The 22,013-nt window shown below is 44.2% G+C and overlaps 1 protein-coding gene across 2 annotated transcripts in view; it reads right to left on the bottom strand.

Annotated features, from left to right (window-relative positions):
* The window catches only part of TENM4 (teneurin transmembrane protein 4), an 887,828-nt gene that overhangs the window by 820,833 nt on the left and 44,982 nt on the right, over positions 1-22,013 (bottom strand). The window lies entirely within an intron of this gene.

Here is a 22,013-nt window from a genome sequence, read left to right as displayed (position 1 = left end):
TCTAGAGTCTCTCATTGGGGCATGCCTTACTCTTAACCACATATCACTAACCTCACCTTTTGTTCAGATTCCACTTCTACTAACAAAGGAGGCAGAAGAGCTTGGTGGTTTAAAGGGTAGATGCAGGGCTGGGCTTGAATTCAAGTCCCACCACTTACTGACTGGATGACCTTGGGAAAGTATCTTAACCTATTCCTGCCTCAGCACTTTCATCTATAAAACTGGAGTAGTAAAAGGAAGATGAAGGAAGTATAGCTCAGTGAGGCTATAACTTATTTCTTCTTGATTCCTCTTGCTTCATTCACTCTAGGAACATAGTGGTAAACCAATGTCCCTGCCCTCATGGAGGTTCGGTTGTTCGTAGAGGTACCAGGCATTAAGGGAAAAAATAAATAAGATAATTCCAGCTGTGAGAAAATACACACTTTGATGAGAAAGGGAAATCAGTGGGGATGGCCTTTATAAGAGAAGGTGTTGAACAGGTGGTATTAGATAAGAAACAGCCAGCCATTCTAGAAGGAAAAGGCAGCAAATGCAAAGACCACCATGTGGGAAAGGGCTGGGCAGCTTCAAGGAGCAGAGGCCGGATTGCCAGGAGCAGCACAGTGAGGATGAGGATGGCACAAGGGAAGGTCAAAGAGCTACCAACCAGTCAGGTTACGCTGTGAGTTGTTTAAGTTTCATTTTAATAGTGATGATAAACATACTTTTCAAGGTTTTTACACAAGGGAGTGGGGTTATCATATCTGTGCTGTCAAAAGGTCAGTCTGATTGCTATGTGGTGACCATATTAGAAAACAGTGAAAATGAGGGACCTCATTTGGACACTGTCCTAGTTATCTAGTGCTGCTATAACAGAAATACCACAAGGGGATGGCTTTAACAAAGAGAAATATATTCTCTCACAGTCTAGGAGGCTAGAAGTTCGAATTCAGGGCACCAGCTCCAGGGGAAGGCTTTCTCTCTCAGTCAGCTCTGGAGGAAGGTCCTTGCCATTAATCTTCCCTTGGTCTAGGGGCTTCTCAGTGCAGGGACCCTGGGTCCAAAGGACATACTCTGCTCCTGGCATTACTTTCTTCATGGTATGAGGTCCCTATGTCTCTCTGCTGGCTTCTCTCTTTTATATCTCAAAAAGATATCTTGTAGTTTGAGTCCTGCCTCATTAACATAACTGCTGCTAATCCCACCTCATTAACATCATAGGGGTAGGATTTACAACAAGTAGGAAAATCACATCAGAAAACAAAATGGTGGACAATCACACAATACTGGAATCATGAACTAGCCAAGTTGTCACACATTTTGGGAGGACCATTCAATCCATAACAGACACTGATGCAGTGGTTCAGGGAAAAGATGACAGTGGATTAGACTAAGGTGGCACCAGTCTAGATGGAAAGAAATGTACAGAACCAAGAGGAGCAATAATATCTGATGTTTATTTGAGCTCTGTCCGGCACTGTACAAAGCACTGAACGTATACTCTCTCTTATAATCCTAACAAGCTGATGAGACCAGTACAGTACACTTATTTCCAGATAAGAAAACTAAGGATCAGAGAGGTTAGATGACTTCTCCAAGACCACAGTTAGTTAAGTGGTAGAGGCAGGATTTGAACTGAAGTCATCTGGTTCTAGAGCCCACACACCAAAGCCCTTTTCTGTGCTGCCTCCAACGGGTCTCCACTGTAGATGGTCTCCAGGTGGTGGTGGTGAGCCAAAGGAAAATTAAGGTGGTTTCAATTGTTTAGGTTTGAGTAACCTGGCCAATGGTAGTGCTGCTTACAGATGGGGATGAGTCCAGGGAGAGACTTGCTTCCCTTCTCAGGTGGTGGGATCAGGAGCTCTATTTGGACACGTTGAGATTCAGCTGCCTTCATCTGCTCTTTGCCTCTTTTCTTGCTCCTACAAAGCATTTAGTGGTGGGGGCAGTGAGGGGGCACAGCTGGTGGGGAAGGAGGAACCGGGACATTCATTCCCTGTCTTTGCCAACCTCTCTCCCCCAACATATGCAGGTGTGAGCCTCCCCACGTTCTTTTGTAAAAGGAGGTGGGATGGCAGACATGTGGAGAAATGCAGCGAACACTTAATGAGAAAAGCAAAGCAGGATTATCCAATCTTTTGTTTTTCCTTCTGTTCTCTCGTAAACTGCCAGCAGTTCAGTAGCTCTTGGGAGTGGCATCCAGGGGCATTCTCCACATCAAAGCAGCGTGAAAACAAAATGAGAATGAGTGACAACATAGGGTTTTTGAATCTTTGGAGGCAGGGATTCTTTCTGAATCTGGCAGTAGGAGCCCAAAGCTGTTTCAGGGACCAAGGCAGCATTATGGGACGGGGAGGGGGGGTCCCCACTCTCTGAGGCCCACTCGCTGAGTCATGTCCTGGGAACAAGGCTGACTCACCTGTTTGATTGTTTACTGAAGAGGCACTTGGCCCTGCAGGATGTTAATAAGTGTGAACAAAACAAAGGTTCTTGGTCAATAGGCTTAGGAAAAGCTGACTCAATAAGGCTTCTTTACAGCAGGACTTTCCAGACTCTTGAATGTGGGGATGTGCACTGTGACACTCCAAGAAGAAGTAACACCTCCCAAACATATTTGATTACAGAACACTTTTGTGACCAAGTATCTCAGAAAGCAAATGTTCCAGGGAACAAATTTTGATTCTTAAGTTTAAGGGAAAGGCAATAGACCCATTGCTCAGAATTGAATGTTGATGGTTCCTGATTGTGCAGGCTAGGAAGTCAAGCCAGAAGCCTTGCAAAACCAAAAAACCAAATCCGTTGCCACCTAGTTGATTCTGACTCAGTCTTGCAGAGAGGGCCAAATATTAGAGGCTATTCAGTAAAGGCTTTGTTGTCCAACACAAACTGTGTGACCATGAGTGGGATAGTGAACCACCCTGAATCCTCTGTTGAGGATAAGAGAAACAACAGGGGAAAAATAAGGACTAGCAGAGATCTTAAGCCAAGGCCTAACTGCAGGAGGCCAGCACACAGTAGGTCTCCACAGATGCTCTGAGGCCTCTGACAGGCTCCTTGCAGCCCTGACCGTTTGGTACATAACCTGCGTGTGCTGGATAGCCCTCCTGACTTCCCGACTATACCAGCTCCACCTTTTCTTGGCAACAGCCCTCTCCAGGTGGCCCAATTCCCCGCCATTATCAGGCTTCTCAAGTCCTCAGTTACAGGGCAACCCAGTCCAACCTAGAACTTCAAAATAAGCCCCCCCTTTTTTTTTTGGGCACATAGTCATTGTAGCCAACAATGCAATCATGCCCCATAGCTTAAATGGTCTTTAGAAAAAAAAAAAAAAAAGTACTCCAGGAGGAAAAAGCCAGTGTGCACAGTTTTCCAAACGCATTAGGTTTCTGGAATGCTCCAGGGCTCCCTGTCTACTGTAGCATCTGCAGTGACTCAAATATGTGAGACCTGGATCTATTTTTTAAGAGTCCCCAACACTTATTCATGCTTTGATCATTAATTCAACACTTTACCAAACCCCTTCTCTGGGCTGACTGTGGAGCCAGGCACACAAAGGAGCTACCAGTCTAGTGGCAGAGGGAGACAAGTGAGACAGTAAGCATTGTTATCCAGCTACAAACAAAGTTCTATGAGAACAGGAAGGACAGAGCTTTAGTTCATCCCAACCAGTGGCTTCAAATTCAACTCACATTTATAGAGCATTTGCTATGTGCCAGATACTTTGGTAGAAGATTCTTGCATAAATTATCTCAATATGCAGGCACTATTATGATGCCATTTTACAAAGGAGAAAATAGGGAATCAGAGAGGTAAAGGGAGTTGCCCAAGGCCATACAGCTCATTAGGGGAGAGCTGAGATTCTAATCTAAGTCCTCTGCCTTGGTGCATGTCTTAGTTATCAAGTGCTGCTATAACAGAAATAACACACGTAGGTGGCTTTAACAAACTGAAATTTATTTTCTCATGCTTTAGGAGGCTAGAAGCCCGAATTCAGGGTCCAGACTCTACGAAAGGCTTTCTCTCTCCCTTGGCTTTGGGAGACGGTCCTTGGCTCTTCTTAGCTTCTGTTTCTCAGTTCCTTGGTGATCCCCATGTGGTATGGCATCTACCTTCCCCCACCTCTGCTTGCTTCCCTGGCTGCTTGCTCAGTCTGCTCTTTTTAGATCTCAAAAGAGATTGGCTTAAACATAAAAAACATACCCTACACTAATACAGCCTCATTAACATAACAAAGAAACCCATTCCTAAATGGGATTATAACTACAGGTATACTCACCACCACCAGCTGCCATCAGTGGATTCCAATTTATAGTGACCCTATAGGACAGAGCAGAAACCCTGGTGGCTTAGTGGCTGAGTGCTACGGCTGCTAACCAAAAGATGGGCAGTTTGAATCCACCAGGTGCTCCTTGGAAACCCTATGGGGCAGTTCTACTCTGTCCTATAGGGTTGCTATGAGTCTGAATAGACTCGATGGCAATGGGTTTTGGTTTTTTGGTTTATAAGACAGAACAGAACTGCCCCATAGGGTTTCCAAGGCTGTGATCTTTAAGGAAGCAGACTACCACATCTTTCTCCTGAGGAGCGGCTGGTGGGCTCGAACCTCTGACCTTTTGGTTAGCAGCTGAGCGCTTAACCATTGCACCACCAGGGCTCCTTCAACCACAGGTATCAGGGTTAGATTTGCAACACATATTTTGGGGGAACACAGCTCAGCAGGCAATGTGCATGCTGGGGGTTCTCTGAGAATTAGAGATGGTCTATGAACATGCTTCCTTAACCTGAGGGCTTCAAATATATGCTCTTTTGATTCTCCTGCCTTATATTTCTTTCCTCTGCCTTGCGTAGGCTTTACGGTTAGACAAAAGTCTCCTGTTTATGCACATGCCACTCTCTGCCCAGAATTCAGTCAAAATGAGCAAATCAAGTTCCCAAAAAAGCTTTAGCAGCACCCACATTTCCCCACGCCCTGCGGAGATCAGCCTCAGTATCTCCCAGTTCCCTCAGAAGACTTCCTTCAGAAACTTCTGACAAGGCAGAATCCCAGGGATTAGGAGGTCCAGGGCCCAGATCATAGTGTAGAGATGGAGCCCAAGGGCCTGAGCTCTCAGGAGAGCAAGGACAGGGGTGTATGAGGGGTGCTACCACAAGATTTTCTCCTCCAGTCCTCTGGGACTCTGGGAGCCTCTTCTCCAAAGACTCAGGCTGGTTCCAGGCCTAAGAAACAAAACAACCCCTCGCTTGTGGGGAGAGTCCTTGGAGAAATATTTATGAGATATTAAAACCACTGCTATCACCCTTTAAAAAATTCCTGTACCCGTAATTATAGGTCCAGAGATGAGATTCCTGGATATGGTATTAATTACTTCCCTGAAGCTCACATTCCTCAGGGACTGAGAGCAGGAACGTGCCTTCAGTAGAGCCTGCAGATACGTTTCCTCATCTCCTTGGTCTCCCCCTACCCCCTACAGATGCTTCCTTTCACAGGTGTCTTGCTTATTCTCCAACTGCTAGCCCTCTACCCCTCCTATCCACTCTCCCCTTTTTTCTTTCCTGCTCTGTGCCAAGGAGGCAGACCTTGTGGATGTACCACCTGGTGTCCTTGGTGGACAGTTTCTAGTTGGGTATGGCCAATAAAAGACATCAGAAGGAGAAAGGAGGGCAGGAAGAGAAGGGGACAAGGTATTCCCTCACCACTACTTCCCTGGTCTGGTGCAACACCCTCTACTCTGCCCACAGCCTCTTTGACTGGTTCCAGGTCTCCTCCGTCTCCAAAATTACCACTTCCTCTCCTTTACCTTTCAGACCTAGGGGTGGTTTTGGCTCCAGTTCCCAAACCCAAAAAACAAACCCAATGTCATGGAGTCAGACCCATATTGACCTTTTAGGACACAGCAGAACTGCCCCACAGGGTTTCCAAGGAGCTGCTGGTGGTTTCGAACCGCCAACATTGTGATTAGTGCCACCAGGGCTCCAGGTGACCTCAATATGTCCTTTGTCCCATTAAATCCGCTCCCAATTCTGCTAAATAGTTCCTTCATTAAAGTCTCTTTATTTGAACCATCTGGGATGATTCTATTTTCTAACGGAAATCTGACAAGCAGGCCAGGAAGTGAATTACAGTATTTTGAGGCCCATGGTAACAGATTTGGTAAGGAATGAACTCCATCAGTCACCACGTCAACTGGGGTATCCTGGCATCCTGTGCCATGTGCAGGCACTGGAGATGCAGGGATACTGGGCAAGGGCAGATGTCCCACAGCAAGTGACAAGCACCTGCTTCTGTCTGTCTCTCTCTTTCTAACTCTATCTCTTTTATCCTACTCTAAAACAAAACACCACACCACTCGCACTCTCGATCAACAAAATTTTAGAAAGAATAATAGAGGTTTTTCAGTCCTTCATTCACCAAACCTGCCCTGAGAACCTTCTGAGTGTCAAATTGTATGAGAAACCATGGTACAGAAATGAATGGCTACGTAAAGCACGGTCCCTACCCTTGAGCACTGCTAGAATACCGAGTTTCATAATTCTATTGAGCCACCAAGAAAAATTCCTGCACTAGAATAAAGATAAGCAGTCCCTTGTCCTTCTCTCTCCATTGGTTCAACTAGTAGGAGAAAGACAGACTCATGCACACTTCAGTCTGATGAGCAGGAATTCTCACCTAATGCCAACAGAAATAGTAATCTGAAATATTCTAGACTCAGGCTGCAGGGTGACAAATAGAATCTGCACAAAGCAGAGGACCCAAGTCACACAATTCCTTCTCTTTCCTTAGTAGGACATGACTGATGTTTCTCTTGTAAAATGAATAATGACATAATAATAATAATCACATAGTGCTTTGCAGGCACATTTCCTGCATTCATTCGACGACAGTCTTGGAACACCTGGCCTTGTACTTGGTCCCTGGGCTGCAGGGCTTCCCCATTCAGTACCCTTCCCTCCTAATAGGGGCATCCACTGCCCTGCCCTGCTCTTCATCCTCACTGCCCTGCTGGCCCTGCCAAATCCTGTGCCAGAAGCTTGAGCTCCTGGTCTATGACTCAAGGGGCCTAGATTGTCACCACTCTTTATGATCCTTGGATTTCCCAACTGCACAATGGAGAATTTGAATGGCCGGTGAGGAAGGACCCCTTAGTGAAAAGTCACTGTACAAATCCAAAGTCTATTGTTACTGAGTGATAAGGGATAGTAACTGAAAGCTGCATAAAGACCCAGGAGCGGTTGCAGCCCAAAGTGGTACTGGAGTGAATGGAAGGCTAGCCCCATGAGAGTGAATTAACTCTACCCACTTCCACTGCATGCTGTAACCACCTGGAAGCTTTTAGAAATCTTGACACCCAGACTCCTTCTACGACCAATCAAATCAAAATCTCTGGGCTTGGGATCTAGGCATCAGTCGTTTTTCTTCAAGCTCTTTTCATGATTTTAATGTGCGGCCAAGATTAGAACCCCTGAACTAGGTTCTCTGTCCACATTTTGGGTAGCCTCCACCAGATAGTCCATAATGCCCATTTAGAACACTTATGTAAAAGTTTTTCAATCACAGGTAAAGAAAAGAAGCTGGGTTATTAAACACTATTCACTTGTGCCTCATCTATAAAAATATAATTTCCTATTAAGAAGAGAGTATATATGGATTAACTTCTATAATCAAAAATGTAATTAATAACCCAGTTAGAACAAGAATTTGAAGAGCTAATAATCCCTAAGTACAAATTATGTACTCTCATTAAAATCTGTTAAAACTCCACTTCTTCAACAAATAACCCTTGTCTAACCATTAGCTTTACTTTATAGCTATAGAAAGACATATTGCTCCCCTGGCCTTTGGGATTACCCCCCTAGTTCCTGAGTTTCAGCCTGTTGGTGGCATTTTTCCTAATACCTCCCTCTTAGCCTATGAACACAGGCGCTTCCTGTCCCTCTTACCTCCAGGTTAACCTCCTCTCCCACCACCCCACTCAGGGGTGGGAATAACCTCACTCAGAAGATAACATATTATGTCCTTTCATCCTTAGTTTGTTCCCAAATGGATCAAATTCTTTCCACTATAAGGTAATGAAAAGAAGATACACTTTGGAATCAGAAGAAAAAAAATGGAAAACTAAACTGGCTGCCGTTGAGTTGATTGCGACTCATAGCCACCCTATAAGACAGAGTAGAACTGCCCCATAGAGTTTCCAAGGAGCACCTGGTGGATTCGAACTGCCGACCTTTTGGTTAGCCGCCGTAGCACTTAACCACTACGCCACCAGGGTTTTGACTGGCCTAAACACTTGACTGGAGGAGTCCAGAAGCAGACCCACAAATGTGCGATCACCTGACATATGACAAAGATGACACTGCAGTGCAGTGCAGAAATGGTGGTCTTTTCAACAGATGCTGCTAGGTCAAGACATCCATTAGAAAAACACTGAACCTTGACCCCTATTGCACACTACATACAAGAATCAATTTCAGATGGACTGTAGATGTAAATGTAAAAGGTAAAACAATAAATCTCTTACAAGAACCACAGAACATCTTCATGACCTTGGCATAGGCAAAGTTTTCTTAAACAGAAAACAAAATGTGCTAAACATAAAGAAAAAAATATGATAAGCCAAACTATACTACAATTTAAAACTTGTATACATCAAAAGATACTATTAAGAGAGTGAAAATATAAGGCAAAGAATGGAAGATATTGACAATACATACAACTGACAAAAAAGAACTTGTGGCAGAATATACAAAGAATTCCTATAAATAAGAAAAACGCAGACAATCTGATTAAAAAAAAAGAAGACTTGAATAACCATTTCACAAAAGGCCGGCATTCGAATCCGCCAGGTGCTTCTTGGAAACTCTATGGGGCAGTTCTAGTCTGTCCTATAGGGTCGCTACGAGTCGGAATCGACTCGACGGCACAGGGAGCAGGGGAGAGGATATTCAAAGAACCAAAAAAAAAAAAAACACTTGAAAAAGTGCTTTACTTCATTAGACAGTAGATAAATGCAATTTAAACCACCATGAGATAGCATACACCCACCAACGCCCCCAACCAAAAAAAAAAAAAAAAAAACTTATTGCTGTCGAGTTGATTCTGACTCATAGTGACCCCACAGGACAGAGTAGAACTGCCCCACAGGGTTTCCGAGGAGTGGCTGGTGAATTTGAACAACCAACATTTTGGTTAGCAGCCAAGCTCTTAACCATTGTGCTACACCACCAGAATGGCTAAAATGAAAAAGACAATAGCAGTTGTTACAGACTGTGTAGAACAATCCCACTGCTGGTGGAAATATAAATTGGAACAATCACTTTGGAAAACTAACAGTATCTACTGAATCAGAACATACGTATAGTCTATGACCCAGAAACTCCAATCCTGGGACCGAGTTAGTACCAAAAGACATGCTTAAGAATATTCACTGAAGCACCATTTGCAATCATCCCCAGATGGAAAGTAACCAAACAGCCACCAATGGGGTGGTTGAATGTAAAAATTATGGAATGCTACATAGTAATGAAAATTGATAAATTATAACCACATGGAACAATGTGGATAAATTCCACATACATAATGCTGAAAAAAAAAAAAAACAGATGCAAGAGTATACGTTCTATGAGTCCACTTATATTAAATAATAAAACAAGCAAACCTAATCGTTGCAATTATCCTTGCAGGAAGTAGAGGGGAGGAGAAAGACTGGGAGAGGCCCAAGGGTATTTCTGGGGAGGTAGTAATATTTTGTTTAATGATCAAAGTTCTCGTCACATGAGTATGTTCACTTTATGAAAAATTTACTGGACTTTATACATTTATGAGTTGTATACTTTTTTATATACACTGTATGTTGATAAAAAGTTTACATGCACACAAAATTGGCTGTTCCATCTTTTAACTGTGTATGACCTTGGGCAAAGTGGTTATATCAAGTTTCCTCTTATATAAAAATTGGAATTATAATGCCACCTACCTTGCAGGGTTGTAAGGATAAAACAACAAACACACACACATATACACAGCACCTGGCACACATAACATGCTCTCCATAAATGATAGCTTTCCCTCCCTTCCTTCTATCGAAACTGTAATATCCTCTTACAACCTGGGTACTTTAAGGGACCAGTCACTTTCCCTTTTGTACATTTAAAAATAAACCTTGAAATGTGGCGTCTGGGGTCTTAAATGCTAACAAGCGGCCATCTAAGATGCATCAATTGGTCTCAACCCACCTGGATCAAAGGAGAATGAAGAACACCAAGGTCACACGATAACTATGAGCCCAAGAGACAGAAAGGGCCACATGAACCAGAGACTTACATCACCCTGAGACCAGAAGAACTAGTTGGTGCCCGGCCACAACCAATGACTGCCCTGACAGGGAGCACAACAGAGAACCCCTGAGGGAGCAGGAGATCAGTGGGATGCAGACCCCAAATTCTCACAAAAAGACCATACTTAATGGTCTGACTGAGACTAGAGGAATCCTGGCGGTCATGGTCCCCAAACCTTCTGATGGCACAGGACAGGAACCATCCCCGAAGACAACTCATCAGACATGGAAGGGACTGGACAGTGGGTGGGAGAGAGATGCTGATGAAGAATAAGCTATTTGTATCAGGTGGACACTTGAGACTGTGTTGGCATCTCCTGTCTGGAGGGGGGATGGGAGGATAGAGAAAGTTGGAAGCTGGCAAAATTGTCACAAAAGGAGAGACTGGAAGGGCTGAATCATTAGCGGGAGAGCAAGTGGGAGTATGGAGTAAGGTGTATATAAACTTATATGTGACAGACTGACTTGATTTGTAAACGTTCACTTGAAGCTCAATAAAAGTTAAAATAAATAAATAAATAAACCAAAACAAACAAAACTAAACTGAAACAGAATATGTTTGAGTATAAAAGCAGGGCCTTTCACAGATGATTTTGAAATGCTTCAAGAGTCCGTATGTGGAAGAAGGCAATCCCTACCTCTGCCAAGGCGAGAACAGGCAAGGGCCACAGCAACAAGGATGTGTGTTAAACCTAAGGAAGGGCCCAGGATCAAGGCTAACCTAGTGACAATGAGGACTGCACTACAGAAAGAATGCACCAGGTCACTCCATGTCAATACGGTAGCCGCACTTTCTTTTCTTTCAACCGCACATGGCTGGAGTTTTCCACCAGCAAAATTCTTACAGACCAAAAAACCAAGGAAAAACCACTGTTTTCTTAAAACAAGAGCCAAGTCACAATGTGAGAAAGTGCAAGTTACAGAAAACATGAGTTTCCCAGAAAATAAACTTGAGATTACCAGGAATTGGAAGCCAACCTCTGCTGCACCCTCATCCCCACCCTCACTTAGACCCTGCTCCTTTGGGGGAGGGGTTTCTGGCATGCACATGGGCCCCTCCCCAGGCAGCTTAAGTTGTTCATTCATTCATTCATTCATTCTTCCAGCAACATTTACTGAGCTTCTTGCACTGCCTGGACACAGGGCATCCAGAGAAGGAGACGTGGAACCTGCTGTCACGGAGTTTACAGTCTGTGGAGGATACCCAGAAGTTCATGAGCGATTACAATGCAGGGTGTGGCATGCTAAACTACAGCGAAATACAAAGCGATTGGGTGCAGAGAGGAGAGGGCACCTTCCTAGACAAAGGGACACCTAAGCTAAAGCTTAGAGGATGAAGAGTCAGAGGTGGGCATTCCCAAACAGAGGAGACAGTATGAGCAAATCCCAGAAGTAAGAAAGAGTCTTCGTGTCACTGGGGGAAAAAAAAAATAGAGACAAGGAGGCCAGAGGTGTTGGCAGCACCAGATTAAGCAGACTCTGTCCTGTAGGCCAGGGGTTCGGGGTCCTAGCCGCACATCAGAAGCACTGACTCTGTCCTGTAGGCCAGGGGTTCAGGGTCCTAGCCGCACATCAGAAGCACTGAGCAACTTTCAAACCATATTGACATCAAAGCCTCAGCCCAGAGAGGCTTATTTAAGGTCTAGGCTTGGGCCCCAACATCAGCGTTTCTGAGAAGCGCCATGTGACTTTAACATGCAGCCAGTGTTTAGAATCACTGCTATAGGCTAGGGGTCTGCAAACTATGACTCATGGGGCCAAGTCTCTTTTTGGACAGCTGTGAGACAAGAATGGTTTCTACAGATAAAAACTTACAATTGATTTAATTATAAAAAAAAAAAAGTTTTTTTTTTATAGGGAATATTAATGTTGAATTCCAATTAAGCAAAACGGTAACCCCCTCCAAAAAGAATTCTATTCTTCTCATTAGTAGACCTGCATTGCAAAAAAGTAATTATTATATTTTGAATTTCATCAATAAAAATTTTGTTTTCTCTCTTTGTATATACCAAAAACCCAAACCCACTATCTTCTAGTCAATTATGACTCATAGCCATCCCATAGGGTGTCCAAGGCTGTACATCTCTACATCTCTACTCATAGCCATCCCATAGGGTGTCCAAGGCTGTACATCTCTGCATCTCTACTCATAGCCATCCCATAGGGTGTCCAAGGCTGTACATCTCTGCGGGAGAAGACTGCTACATCTTTCTCCTGCAGAGCCACTGGTGGTTTCAAACTGCCAAACTTTTCGTTAACAGTCGATGGCTTTAACGACTGTGCCACCAGGGCTCCTTCTTTTTATATAAGTACCCTTGTAATAGCCTCGATTTTGCTTCTTGGCCTGCAAAGCCTAAAATATTTATTATCTGGCTTTTTACAGAAAAAAGTTTGCTAATCCCTGCGAAAGCTGATGGGAAACCATAGAATGGTTTTGAGCAGGAGGATAGCATAAGGTGTTCGCAGCTGTATGGGGACAGATTTGAAGAGATACTGGAGGGAGGGAGGCCGGGGAAGTGGCAATTGTTTAATCTCAGCCAAGGAAAATGGGTCATAACCTAGGAAACAGGGATGGAGATGGGGTGGGCAAACACAGATCTCAGAGGTATAGAGCAGGAGCTAATATATGCAGGGTTTGTCCTCTTTGGTGGACATGCAAGGCGAGGACAAGAAGGGGTCAGGGAGACCTCCTTGGCACCACCAAAACCATAGAGCTCTAGCACCAACACTTCCCCATTTGGGGAAGGAATGAATGTCCAGAGGCCTGTCTCAGCACATTTAATGGGAGACAGAGTCCCTCTCCCCTTCCATCTTTCTTCCAAAAAATCTCATTTGCTCTTTATAACCCTTAAAGATAGTTCTCTTTCTGGTAGTTCTCTGCATAGAAACAAATGTACAAAGAACCAAATGTGCTTTCGTATCTTTGGCTTCCTGAATCCCAAATACCACCCAGTATAACAGGCAGGCAGGTATTACTGTCGCCATCTTACAGACACGATGCTGGGGCCCAAAGAGGAGCTGCACCATGACCAAGGACATAAGGTAGGAAAAAGGAAAGGCTGACTAGGAGTCTTTCCACTCCCCCAAAACACACTGCCACGTAACCAAGACCACACAGCTGGCCTCTAACTGTTCTCAAAATATTCTCTTTGTCTCTGTGTTCCATGGTCCCTGACAAAGGAGGGCAGCAGTCCTGGATTTGAATCCTGGCCCTGCCATGTCCTTCACCTCTCTGGACCCCAGTTCCTTCACTTGGGAAATTGGGGTTGAAACTCTACCTTATAGAGTTATTGAGAGCCTTAAATAATACAGGCACTGGTACGCAGTAAGTGTTCAATAATAGACTTTATTTTATCAGAGTGGTTCCCTTGTGGCAGTCTTAACTCCTATTTGTTTAAGCCTAGCTTGAGAGGACATACATACAGAGAGGCAGTATAGTTAAAAGGGTGAACTCAGGAGCCAAAATGCTGGGACCCCAAGCCTGGCTGTGCCACTTACTAGCTTTGTAGCCTTGGATGAGTAGTCTAACATATAAAAATAGTTGCTACCTGGACACCCTTTTATCTCAGTACTGAAGTCACTCCTGAACTTTACCCTTCAGCCAAAGATTAGACGGGCCCATAAAACAAAATGAGACTAAAGGGGCACACCAACTCAGGGGCAAGGATGAAAAAGCAGGAGGGGACAGGAAAGCTGGTAATGGGGAACCCAAGGTGGAGAACGGGAGAGTGTTGACACATCATGGGGTTGGCAACCAATGTTACAAAACAATATGTGTATTAAGTGTTTAATGAGAAACTAATTTGCTCTGTACGCCTTTATCTAAAGCACAATTAAAAAAAAATTGCTACTTGACAGCATAGTCACAAGAATTGAGTTAAAATATGTAGAGCATTCATAACACTGCCTGGAAATAGTAAGTGCTTTTTTTTTTTTTTATGTACATAAGTGGAGCCCTGGTGGCATAGTGGTTAAGAGCTTAGCTGCTAACCAAAAGGTCAGCAGTTCAAATCCACCAGTCACTCCTTGGAAACTCTATGGGGCAGTTCTACTCTGTCCTATAGGGTCACTATGAGTCATAATCAATGCAACAGCGACAGGTTTGGTTTTTTCGGATGTACAGCTAAGTGGGTGGGCTCAAACATACTAACAATCATGAAGATGGCACAGGACTGGGCAACGTTTTGTTCTGATATACAAAAGGTCGCCATGAGTTGGAGCCAACCTGATGGGCAACTAACAACAACAATGTAAGTGTGAGCTAGTGTTATTTTATAGTTATTATTATTTTCCATGGCAATTTCAATACTGGGGCAGTTACTCAATCCCAAAGACCCTACACCAACAGTGGGTCTGCTGCTGCATTTATTCACCGACAATTTCCAGGCTCTTACTCAGTGCTTGAACCCTGGTGGTGTAGTGGTTAAGAGCTACAGCTGCTAACCAAAAGGGTGGCAGTTTGAATCCACAAGGCGCTCCTTGGAAAACCTATATGGCAGTTCTACTGTGTCCTATAGGGTCGCTGTGAGTCAGAATCGATGGCAACGGGTTTGGTTTCTGGATATGGTACTTGGTACCTGGCCTGTACTAGGTCTTCAGAATGGCAAGGCGAATGAGGCTCCCCCAGTGTACTTCACATCTTTGTAAATCACTGAAAATTGACTCATACAGCCTCACACAGGCAACTGTCATCTCTGGATGGGTTTATATAGTGAAGTAGAAAATATTTATCATGTACAGCCACGGGTCCTTATCAATTCTGACATTCAAAAACTTCTAAACCAAAGGTTTGGGTTTTTTTTTTTTTTTAATAACTCGTTTGGTGGCAAATCCTGACCTGAAGTGATGAGAAGCTCTTTATTGTCTTTATTTTTCTCACTTAGCATGAACAGTGATACATTTCACTGCAGAAAAAGGAATGGGTTTGATTATGGAGTACTGCCCCAGACTCCACCGGGGGTATTATATAACATTCAATACATATACCCTATTTCCTTTCTAAAGTCTAAAAACACACCAAATTCTAAAACACATCTGACCCCAAGGGCTTTGGATGACAGGCTGTGCACAGACATTTATCATTCCCATGGGACAGCTATAATCACTCCTATCATTCCCTTCAACCAGAAGACACAGAAAATTGGTGTTTGCGCATAACCAGATGACTTTTTATTTCTCTTTGAAAACAAACAAACAAGAAAACCAATATATTACTGGGGGTGTTTTCAAGAGAGATCCAGGCAATAAAATTGGCTTTCTTCTTGTTATGCAGTTGATATTTCAGAAAACATTTACCTTATAACCAGCACACACTCCATCAGACTGCTCTCAGACATAAAAATTCAGCTCTGGGGTCAAGCACTACAAATGTCTCCAGCGGCTTAGCCTGGGAAGCCTGCAGGATGGGTATGGGATGGAGGCAGGGTCCCCTGCCTCACAACCCAAGAGAACAATTGCCTTGTGATGTTTGCTTCCTGGGAAATTCAGGGTGGCCAAGGAAGGCATGTGCTGAAGCTGGGCAGGAGAGAGGCATATTGTGAACTTGGCCGCAGAAGGGGCAAGCTAAATGGAACAACTACTTCATAGGCTAATTAGGAGATACCCACTTTGTAAATTGATTATAGCCTGGGGGCATTGACATGATGGGCTAAATTAGCAGTGGGAATGGCTGGGTTGCTTGCTTGTGAATACCCCCTTGGTGAAGGCAAGTCTCAGGGAGGAAAGGCACCAATGTGATGTTTCTGTAAGTGTTCCAGGATCACACAGGTTGGGAGTAAGAAAACAGGGAAGCAGGAAATCATCCATGAGTCTCTGTTTCTCAAAGCAGTCTGTCTGGGCATCATGCCTCCCTTCCCCCTTCCCTGTGGCATTGCAAAGGTAAAAACAAAAAACAAACCTACTCCAACTCACAATGACCCAATGTGTGTCAGAGTAGAACTGTGCTCCTTCCGGTTCTCAAAGGCTGGTTTTGCGGAAGTAGATCACCACACCTTTCTTCTGAGGTGCCTCTGGGTGAACTAGAATCTTTCAGTTACCAGTCAAGCACTTAACCATTTGTACCACCCAGGAATTTTATGCCAAGGATAAAGGGCACTAAGCCAGCAACTGGAAAACATGGGTCCTGATCTCTGCTAACTACTTGTGTGCAACTTGGGGCAAGCCACAGAATCCCTTGCATGTCACCTTCCAGACTCAAAGTATGAGGCAGAGCAGCAGAGCTTTTAGCTTTTCCAAATCAAACACGTATTGATTCTTGGGCTGCTTGAATCTCCTATCTTGCCCTCTCTTTTTCACTTTTCTCTCCCCTTACCCAAAATAAAATATGAACTGTCCAGGTTTTAATATTGAGAAGCAGCAGAGTAATACTTATTAGGTTAGAGAGTGAAGAGAAAACTAAGAATTCAATGAGAAATCCATTTGGTTCTGTCATTCCCTACCTTGGACACCAAATGCCATGCAGAGTCAGACCCTAGCTTCATTCCCTGACAGTGTCTTTCCTTCCTCTTCCAGTCCTTTCAGTACCTCTTTTCTTCAGGGCCATTTTTTTCCTCACGGTTCTCCGCCTCCTTCCACTCTGAAATCCAGCTATGACCAATTGAGTGCCTACTGTGTGCCAGGTAAGTACACTGACAGAGATGATTGTGTGTGGTCCTGAAAACAGCCTTGTGGAATTGAGAGGTCAACCCTTTTTAGATAAGAGGAGATTGAGGCTCAGAGATTAATACATGGATGAAAACAGAAAGAAAGGCAGCGTGAAGAAATTGGGACTTGGGGAGAGCTTGTCCAAACAAGTGGAAGTGGGAACTAAAAGATGCATTTTGAATGAGAGAAGAGCTGCGGGACAGAAGGTGTAAAGGAAGTGTTCCAGAAGGTGGTTGGAGCCAGAGGATGGAGACACGATGGCCAGTAGGAAGAGTCTGGACTTTGCCCTGGAGTATCAGAGAGCCATGTGTGGGTTGGGGCCAGCTGGGGAGTGAAGAACAGATGTCCCACTCAGCAGCTACAGTGGCCCGAAGCGGGTGGTGAGACTGAGGGAGGAAGCCCAGGTAAGAGGGGAAGAAGCTTCTGAGCCTGAACTTTGTCAGAAGAAAATAAGAATGGCAACTCCAACGCTACCCCCTCACTCTGGAATGAGGTAGAGTCAATCGAGCACCTCACCTAGGAAATGCCCCAGACTCACCGAGCCCTCATTCCCCTAAAATTTGGGTTACACTTTCCTACATGTTCAGTAACAGTCAAGATTTCTTACCCTTGAGGGTTCTCTCCTAGCAATAACGAGCTCCTGATGCAATTCCAGCCAACATGCACTTACAGAGGACCTGGATTTCATTGCGTGTCTCACGAGCCTCCTGGGAGCGCAAGGAGGGATGGCAGACTGGCTCCTGCATGCTAGGAGCTCCTAAAGGCCAGATGTGCAATGGGAAAGAGGCAAGTTTGAGTCAGAAGTCCCAGCCTCAGGTCCCCCTCCTCAGTCACTTCCTACATGTATGTTTTGATCAAATGAATTTTTGAACCTATTTTAGCATCTGTCGGACTATGCCACCAACCCTTAGGATTATTGTGAGAATTCAATGTGATAATCATCATTTCATGATCTATAAAATATCATATAAATGCATTATTCCATTTATCAACCATGCCACCATGTAGAATGTGCTCTAACAGAAAAACAAAACACCACAGCATAAAGTAGGTGATTAATTCTTCCCTATTTTTTTTATATGCTTGCATCTGTTGCCATCTCTTTCACACCAGCCTTTTGTCTTCCAATCCCATGCTCAATCAATTTTGACTTGTCAGCAAGATATCTCTGGAAATACACCTAATTAGTACCGACCATCATTTGCTAAAATTGATACATCAAATAATAGCTAAGCACCTACTATATTCCAGGGCCAGACACTGAAGATACAGTGGAGAACCACAGAGATGCCTTTCCTGGCTACACAGAGTTTACCGTCTGCGGGAACCATGTTACTGAAGGGGAAATGGCATGCACAGTGCTCTGAGGATACAGAGCAAGAGGATAAACCATGGCCCACTAAATGTGTTAGGAGCTCCATGTTGACAAACTCACACGAGTTATAAAAGGCCAGTTATGAGATCACCCCTCAGCTCAGGAAATTTCTAAGACTCCCAGTGGCTATAGTTTCAAGTCTCAACCTCTTAGTTTTTTGTTTGTTTTTCAGAATTCTCTCCTTTCCCTCTCTAAACATTTATCACCTATTCCTTTTTTCACAAACATATTACACCCACCCTAACAAGCACACAGGCAACACGAACTATGGGAAACTTGGGTTAGAATCTCAGCTCTGCTGTATGTCCCTGAGTAAACTGCGTGCCCTTCGATATCATTACATGAATATTCATCAGAAGCCTGTCCTGGGTATACGAACACGATTAAGACATGTTTCTCCCTGCTCTCAAGGGATTAAAGGCTTTTAGCTAAAGCTTTTTGAGCCTCAGTTTGCCCATTTGTAAAATGGAAGCAATAATATAAATCCTGCCTAGACTTAGTGAGAATTACATGAGTAACAAGTGTCTAGCACTTAACAGGTAATGATGCATAAACATCAGATCATGCACGGATTTTCCTGATTCTATATATTTGCTCAGATCTCTTCCCTCCACCTGCTATGTCCTTCCCTTTCATCTTTACTTTTCCATGGCCAACCCATTTTGAAGACCCAGACAAAATCCTGGTCCTCTAGAAGCTTTTCCTGACCAGCCTTAGCACTCCTTAGAATTCTGACCTCTCTAATTATATGAGTCTCAAAACTTTCCCTAATTATATGGTCCAATTAGACATCTATTCCAGTGTTTGTTCCTTAATCTCGAACAAGCTCCTTGGCTCTCACAGCTCTTTGTAGCATGCTTTATGTTTAGTTTGTGTTTAAGGAGTATTTGTAGATTAGATTGCTGATTGCTTGATTAATTGCAAGTCCCAGGAGAAGGGAAACGTTAAAAAAAAAAAAAGTCATACAAAACTCCCCAATATTGGACCACTCAAGCTGGCCCTCCCTACAAGTTCTGAGAAAAGAGAGCAGTCCTCAAAAGAAGCCCTGGCATCCCTAGACCTGAATGGCCTCGTCACTTCTGCCTTCCTGGATCCCAAAGCAGCCCAGCTGTTCACACTTCTTGCAGGGGCCCCTTCCACCCCTGGGCGAGGAAATGGCTGCCAAATTGCAGCCCTAATTGGAAGGCAGACAAGAGAATGGCTGGGGACACAAAAGTCTATTGGTAGCCAGGCTGAAGCGTCTGCCTCCCTTCCTTTTGTCTGCTTCCCAGCCCATTACACATGCACAGTTCCCTCCATCTGACCTTCAGGCATGGCGGCTGCAAGTTTCACAAACCCTCTCTCCTCTCTGGTTCATACCACACCAGGCTACTTAATCTCTCATGAGCAAAGAAGGGACAGTGGCTTAAAATAACCATGAGTCTCCAAAGCCAAGAAAGACAAACTCGAAGGAAAACTGTTCTTTGGGTCTGCCAGGGCAATGGTTGAGGGAGCCTGGGTCATTGTCTTTGATAAATGCGACTCTTGGCCCCTCATGCCTTCTGTGAATGAGCTCTCCTGAGTACTACTATGTGTACCAGGCTTTGGGGAGAATGAGGTACTGTTGCCAAGGGGCTTCAGAGCCTAGTTAGCAACACAGAAACTTCAGCAAGGACTTTGTATTTCAGGTGGCAGGAGCTCTGGGGCACAGAGGAGGAAGTCACTGACTTTGGCTTGAGGTGTTCAGGGAAGTATTCTCAATGAGCTGAGATTCAAGAAAGAATCAGGAGCTAGGAAGTGGAAGCCCATTCTGGGTAGTAACGGCTGGGGACTTAAAGTTCACGGTAGCCTACCATGTACCAGGCAGTGTGCTCACTGATCTGTATACTTGATTTTATTTAATTTTCAAAATAACCCTATGATATAGGTATTATTATTATTAATATTTCCATTTTGGAAATGAAGAAACCAAAGCCCAGGGCAGCTGAGTAACCTAAACAAGGTTTAAAAAAAAAAAAACCCAGTTAGTGGTAGAAGCAGGATTCTAAGCCAGGTCTGAGGGATCCCAAAGCATGTTCTCTCAACCATGTTCTACATGGCTACAGGGTAAAAGCATAGATATTCCCATCTTGCTTCTTCTCTAGATACTGTACCTGATGCCAACCACTATTTTCAAGTTTTATGCATCTGGGTAATTCCTTTGCAGGCCAGAAGTAGCCTGCCTCTCATGGTCAACAAGGATGAACATCCTGGAAATTAGATTTGATAGGCAGCCCCTCCCAGTCAAAGGGATGTGCTCACGGTGGAGAGTTAGAAGGAATGTAGTCTAGCATCTTAAAATGCCAGCTCTCTACCACAAGGCAAGGTCCATTCACATGAGTTTTTCATTAAATCCACCGTGTCAGTCTTGCACAGAAAATACTATATTATCATTTCCGCTGAACAGAAACTAGGGCTCAGAAAGGTTATTTTTTAAATTGAGTTAAAATGTTGTCAGTGTATGCTCTCAAGTGAATTCTGCCTCACAGTGACCCCATATGACAGAGGAGAACTGCCCTGTAGGGTTTCCTACGCTGTAATCTTTACAGAAACAGATCAGCAGGTCCTTTCTCCCACGGAGCCACTGGTGGGTTTAAACTGCCGACCTTCCCATTAGTACCTGGACGTTTAACCATTGTGTCACCAGGGCTCCTTAATAAATTTACATTTGTCTGTTTATTTCCAATTACCCCAACCTGTACAAGAAAAATTATAAGAAGTCCAGTGTAAACAGAAAGTAGAAAAGCTGGAATGTGGCCTGAGGTAGCTCCAAGTTCTGTTCTTTACTCTTTCTCATGCAGCAACCCCTATATGCTCTTTAACCTAGGTAATCCTCCTCCCTCTTGGGTTGAAAATAGGACCCAATGAGCAATGTTTGATTTCCAGGTGAATTTTCAGGAGTAGCAGAGAAGGGGAGGAGCAGGGTCTCACCTGGGTTCAGAGTTAGGTCAGGGGCTTTTGTAAGTCAGCAGTTTTCATCCAGCCCAACCTCTTGGAGCCTCCGAAGTGATCTGGACTTGAGGCTGCGCTGCTGCTCACGAAGTGCACGACTTGAGCAAATCATTTAACCTCCTGTGCTTCTGTTTTTCCATCTGTATCGTGGGAATATTAACAGTACTTGCTCCTCCTCACTGACAGGATTAAGAGGAGTGAATGGGGAGAGGACAGAAGTGCACTCTGTAAACCGTAAACTCCTATACAAGCCCAAACCCACTGCCATCGAGCCCATTCCAACTCATAGCGACCTTATAGGACAGCATAGAACTGCCCCCATACAGTTTCCAAGGCTCTAAATCTTTACAGAAGCAACTGCCACAGCTTCCTCGTGTGGAGCGAAGTAGCTAGTGGGTTCGAACCGCCGACCTTTCGGTTAGCAGGTGAGTGCTTAATTAATGTGCCACCAGGGTTCCTTATACAAACATAAGGGCTTATTTTCATTTCTACCTAGGTTTTGGTACTCATTAAATATGGACCCAATACAACCCAACCTTAAGTAGAACATGCTCAGGGCTGAATTAATCCAACTGTATTCAGTGATGGCACAGTGGTTAAGAGCTACATCTGCTAACCAAAAGCCTGGTAGTTCGAATCCATCAGGTGCTCCTTGGAAACTCTACGGCGCGTTCTGCTCTGTCCTATAGGGTCACTATGAGTCAGAATTGACT

The sequence above is a fragment of the Elephas maximus genome, chromosome 7, assembly GCF_024166365.1.
Source record: "Elephas maximus indicus isolate mEleMax1 chromosome 7, mEleMax1 primary haplotype, whole genome shotgun sequence".
Lineage (NCBI taxonomy): Eukaryota > Metazoa > Chordata > Mammalia > Proboscidea > Elephantidae > Elephas > Elephas maximus.
The sequence above is the reverse complement of the archived record's forward strand: the minus strand, read 5'-3'. Positions and strand labels throughout refer to the sequence as shown.